Source organism: Mesoplodon bidens (assembly GCF_964165515.1).
Source record: "Mesoplodon bidens genome assembly, chromosome: 1".
NCBI lineage: Eukaryota > Metazoa > Chordata > Mammalia > Artiodactyla > Ziphiidae > Mesoplodon > Mesoplodon bidens.
The window spans coordinates 135,826,222-135,832,217 of record NC_138176.1 but is presented as its reverse complement, the minus strand read 5'-3'; the positions used below and the strand labels follow the sequence as shown (position 1 = coordinate 135,832,217).

Sequence of the window (5,996 nt, the reverse complement as noted above, 5' to 3'; positions counted from 1 at the left end):
TTAAAAATCTATTTATTTATTTATTTATTTTTGGCTGCATTGGGTCTTCGTTGCTGCACTCGGGCTTTCTCTAGTAGTGGCGAGCGGGGGCTACTCTTCCTTGTGGTGCGCGGGCTTCTCACTGCAGTGGCTTCTCTTGCTGGGGAGCATGGGCTCTAGGCGTCCAGGCTTCAGTGGTTGTGGCTCGCAGGCTCAGTAGTTGTGGCACACGGGCTTAGTTGCTCCGAGGCACGTGGAATCTTCCTGGACCAGGGCTTGAAACTGTGTCCCCTGCATTGGCAAGTGGATGCTACCAGGGAAGTCCCCCTAATGCTTCCATGATGCAAATGACTGAAGGTGATGCTCTAGACTCTTCTTACCCAATGAAGACACAGAGAAGATAGAGAGATTCTCAAAGGGCACCAGAGCACACCTTGCTAGGGAAAACCTTTCAGAATCTCCAGGGCATGGGGTGAGAAGGGATTGGTGAGATCTTTCTATTTAGCCAAAGGGAGTGTGGATTTATTTATAAATATGAGAACATTGCAAAAGAGTAAGATCTTTTCAGAGACTGAGAAGAGATGGGATCCAGAGACCAGAATGATTCTTGGCAGGAGGAGGGAAAGTTCTTCTCTTTTAACTAAAAGGGAAGAGGAAAAGTGGGATGTGTGTAGGAGGAATGGCTGGATACTCTGGAGTTGCCTGCAAGTGGTGTCTTTTTCACTGACAAGTTAGAAGCAGGATCCTTTGATGAGAGTGAAGGAGGAAATGCTCTTGTGGAATGAATTTTGAGAAGAGAGAAAGCCCTTTCCAGGGACATATGGAGGGATCGGTGGGCAGCACAAGAGCCCCGCAGAGACTAGGCACCACTCACAGATGTTGGGAGATTTTCTCCAGCAGAGCTGAATGGCACAGATGTGGGCTCAGATAAGGAAGAGCAATGCTTTATTTTTTTCTTTTTACTTTTTTACTTTTAATTGAAGTATACTATATACATAGAAGTGTGCATACATCACATATAACGTGATGAATTCACACAGAGAAGGCACTTGTATATCCAGCAACCCAGAAGCCCCTATAATAGTTTCCTAGGGCTGCTGTAACAAATTACAACAAATGTGGCTTAAAACAACAGAAACCCATTCTCTCACAGTTTGGAGGCTAGAATGTGAAATCAAAGTGTCAGCTCTAGGGAAGGACCTTTCCTTGCCTCTTCCTGGCTTCTAGGGTTCCCCAGCAATCCGTGGGCCTCCTCAGCTTGTAGATGCACCACTCCAATTTCTGCCTCCATTTCACATGGCCTTCTTCCCTTGGTGTATGTCTGCATCTCTGTGTCTCTCTGTCTCCACATAGCCTTCTTATAAGGACACCACTCTTTGGATTTAGGACCCACCTTCATCCACTACAATCTCATTCTAACTGATTACGTATACAAAGACCCTATTTCCAGATAAGGAACATTTTGAGGTGCTGGGTGAATATGAATTTTGGGAAGACACTATTCAAACTAGTATACCAACTTTGTGTCTCTTTCCAGTCACTAGATCCAAGTTCGTTTATCTTTATTTGTTTTGGGTTTCTGCCACAGGGTATAATAGCAGGGAAATGGAGCAAGAAGTTGAAAGTATGAGCAAAGAATTGCTGAAATGAAACATGGAGTCTCCATCACGTTGGGAAGGGAGTGAAGACAAGAGACGAATAGGTAGGGGTGGATACTAAGAAGCAGAGGGGCCAGGGATTCAAGATTTCGGTAAGGTTGAAGAAATAGGTCTACAGGGACAACTAAAGGAGGCTGATGGAAGGAGAGGAGATTATGCTGAGAAAAAGGCCATTGAGTTTGACTGTTTCTACTTTAGATGGTTCTACTGAACTACCTGTTTATTCTAGAATTATTAATATACTGTTTTAATCACTGTAAGTCTAAAATAGTTTTACCCTTTAAAATGTCTAGCCCCTTCAGTGTTATCTTTTTCCAGAACTTTCTTTGATATTCTAAAATGTTTACTCTTCCAGATTAATTTTAAAATAATGTCATTACAACAGTTCTTTTTAAAAATCTTTTCTTATTGAATGAAAGTTTTTAAATTTTACAGTGCTTTACAATTTTCAGAAGTTTCACACCAGGATTTCATATAATCCCATAATAACCCCTTTTTAAAATCCCCTATCCCTATATTGCCCCTCCCCCCACAAAATTATTGTTGTAATGTTGACTGGAATTGCATTAAACTTATAAATTTATTTAAGAAGAATTAACATCTTTAATATTTCTATGCAGGAAAAGTTTTTGTCTTACCATTTACTCAAGTCCTTTACAACTCTCAATAAAGTTTTACAGTTTTCTTTGCATATACTTTTGTAATGGAATGGAATGTTTCCTTCTGTCATGGAGCCTGGACTAGATGACCTTATATCTGAGAGGAGGGTGGCTATATGGTCTCAGGGGAGTAATTGTGCCCTTTGATCACTTTCTTAAAAAGAGAGAGATTTGGGCTTCCCTGGTGGCGCAGTGGTTGAGAGTCCGCCTGCCGATGCAGGGGACACGGGTTCATGCCCCGGTCTGGGAAGATCCCACATGCCGCGGAGCGGCTGGGCCCGTGAGCCATGGCTGCTGAGCCTGCGTGTCTGGAGCCTGTGCTCCGCAATGGGAGAGTCCACAACAGTGAGAGGCCCGCGTACTGCAAAAAAAAAAAAAGAGAGATTTAAAGTGACCATTAGTTAATATTTTAAGACTATAATAAAAGTATGTTCAAGGAAGCAGTATAAAGACAAGGCTGTGAACATAAAAAGAAATGAACTACTGATACATACTATGACATCAGTGAATCTTAAAAATATTATTCCAAGTGAAAAGAGCCAGGCAAAAATGGCCACATATGATATGATTCCACTTACATGAAGTGTCCAGACAGGTAAATGCATAGAGAGAAAGCAGCGGTTGCTAGGGGCTGGGGGGAAGAGGGGAATGGACAATGACTGTTTAATGAGTATAAGGTTTCCTTTAGGGATGATGGAAATGTTCTGGGACTAGATAGTGGTGATGTTTGCACAACATTGTCAATGTGCTAAATGTCACTGAATTGTATACTTTGAAATGGCTGAAATGGTGAATTTTATGTGTATTTTATTGTGTGCATATACGCATGTGTGTGCCCACACACGTAAACACACACACACAACTCAAGGCTGTGAAAAGCAGGGAAAGCAGGCACAGGGTTTTCTTTTATTGCACAGTTGCGCCGTCACTTCTTCCACCACCCCTGCTGGGCACACAGGCCTGACTCCACACCCTGTCCAGGCTCCTTCCCCAGGTCTTTGACCTGGCTGCACCTCTGCAGGAGGGACATATGTGCCGTGCCCACAGGTGTGGACGAGATGGCCTCTAAGGATCCTTCCAAATCTGAGACTCTCTGATCTTATCATTCATTTGTGGGAATCTCCTTTCCTTTCTCCTTCCCACACACTCTCCTACTTAGAGATATACCAGTATGACATACTGAGGAAGGAGCAGGAAATCTGGAATCAGCTGGATCTACATTCAAATCTCTGCTTTGCCAGTGCACCTGTTGTGTGACCTTGAGCCCATGATGTCCCCAAGGCTCTAGGCTTCCTTCTTCCTTGGCTGTAAAGGGGAAATCATGACCACCACCTTGCCGGGGCACTGTAGGGATTAGCAATGGTGAATGGGACTGGCACTGAGTAAGAGCTAATCTATGTTTTGTTTTTTTTTTTAATCAGAGAAACTCTGAAACCCCTACTAAGAAGTAGCTATTTGACCACTGCTGAGTTGGTGGGATTTAAATTTATAAATGTATTTGCTGAAGCCCAGAAACATCTAGGCCCAGTCGGACACTTATAGGATATGTATTACCTTTGAGGCACACCTTGGGAAAGTTAGATACTGCCTAAGTAATAATTATTAAACTTTATATGTGTCAGCTAGATTTGCCATCAATTAAGGCTGAAATTGGGGTATAATCTTATTTAAAAATCAAAGCCAGGTGGCTCTCATGGAGGCAGCTAGTGCGAGGCTGTGGAGCGCTGAGCCACGCGTCGTGCCCAGCACTGCCCAGACTAGCGAACAATACAGTCAAGATGGGTAAAGGTGATCCCAAGAAACCAAAGGGCAAGATGTCTGCTTATGCCTTCTTTGTGCAGACGTGCAGAGAGGAACATAAGAAGAAAAACCCTGAGGTCACTGTCAGTTTTGCAGAATTTTCCAAGAAATGCTCTGAGAGGTGGAAGACAATGTCTGGGAAAGAGAAGTCTAAATTTGACGAAATGACAAAGGCAGATAAAGTGCGCTATGATTGGGAAATGAAGGATTACGGACCAGCTAAGGGAGGCAAGAAGAAGAAGGACCTGAATGCCCCCAAGAGGCCACCGTCTGGATTTTGCCTGTTCTGTTCTGAATTCCGCCCCAAGATCAAATCTACAAACCCTGACATCTCTATTGGAGATGTGGCAAAGAAGCTGGGCGAGATGTGGAATAACTTAAGTGACGTACATCAACAAGGCAGCAAAGCTGAAGGAGAAATATGAGAAGGATGTAGCAGAGTATAAGTCTAAAGGGAAGTTTGATGGCGCCAAGGGTCCTGCTAAAGTTGCCCGGAAAAAGGTGGAAGAGGAAGATGAAGAAGATGAGGACGAAGAAGAGGAGGAGGAGGAGGAAGAATAAAAAAAAACTGTTGATGTGTCTCCTTGTGAATACCTTAGAGTAGGGAGCACCGTGATTGACACACCTCTCGCCCGGGACGTGTCTGTTGCCCTTGTTAGGTTTAATTACCCAGTTGGATCATGATCATATCGTAGTCTCTCAAAGTGCTCTAGCAATTGTCAGTGGTTTACATGGAGTGGCCATGGGTGTCTGGAACACCCGGAAACTGTATCAAAGTTGTACATATTTCCAAACATTTTTAAAATGAAAAGGCTCTCGTGTTCTCCTCACTCTGTGCACTTTGCTGTTGGTGTGACAAAGCATTTAAAGATGTTTCTGGCATTTTCTTTTTTTTTTTTTAAATTTGTGAGGTGGTGTGTTAACTCTATGGTCATTGGCTAGGAGTCCTGAGTTCTCAACTGTACATATCTATAGTTTGTAAAAAGAACAAAGCAACCAAGACACACTCTTGACGCTCCTTGCTTGGTGTGGAGGCTGTAGGAGCAATGCCTTCCGGAGGGCCGTAGCTCAGGGCGTGCACTGTGGGGCTGGACCTGTGGACACTGCAGTGGGCATCCATTTAGCTTCAGGTTGTCTTGTTTCTGTATATAGAGACATAGCATCCCGTTGCCATTCTTAGCTGTGGAAAAGGGGGTGGGGGGTCAGCTGGCATGAGAAGTGTTTTGGATCCTTTTTAGTTGAAGTGTGGTAGTTTTAAACTGTTTGTTTTTTAAACAAACCATAGAACTCTTCATTGTCAACAAAGCCAAGAGCCACTGCATTGATGAAAGTTCAAGAACCTTCTGTACTAAACATGTTCTGCAATGTTCTGTTATTTTTTTGTATGTTTAGAATGTTGAAATGTTTTTGAAGTTAAATAAACAGTATTACATTTGTAAAAAAAAAAAAATCAAAGCCACACAATCACATCGTCTCATCAGAAAGGCAGCAGAATTATAACATGCCACCGCGGTTTACGTGAAGGACCTAAGCCCTGAACAGTATTTTCAGCAAAACTCTGCTCTAACATAAACCAATGAGATAATAAATGGGAGTTGGAAATGACTTGGAGTAAAATCCAAGATGTAGCCCTGAGGGAGTGAAGCAAAGATATTCTGATACTGCTGCCTCTCCCAAGGGCTCTGCAAAACCCCTGAGGCCTTAACCTGTAATTTTCCAATAAGTTCTCACGTCTCCAAACTTTACCTTACCTTAAGCTGGCAAATAAAGCCCTGCAAACTGCTGTCTGAGAACAGTTAGTGCTCCCCAGATTTTCCATGAGTTCTTGTCTTAGCTTGAGTTCCCCCCAAAACAGAATCTGACAGCAGGACTTGGTCCAGGTAGTTTACTGAAGAGGGAT

General features: G+C 43.1%; 1 pseudogene across 1 annotated transcript; it reads left to right on the top strand.

Annotated features, from left to right (window-relative positions):
- Positions 1–3,990: 3,990 nt before the first annotated feature.
- Positions 3,991–5,000, top strand: LOC308618402 (high mobility group protein B3-like; annotated as a pseudogene). Its single transcript has one exon. The product of its transcript is annotated as a high mobility group protein B3-like (transcript).
- Positions 5,001–5,996: the final 996 nt, after the last annotated feature.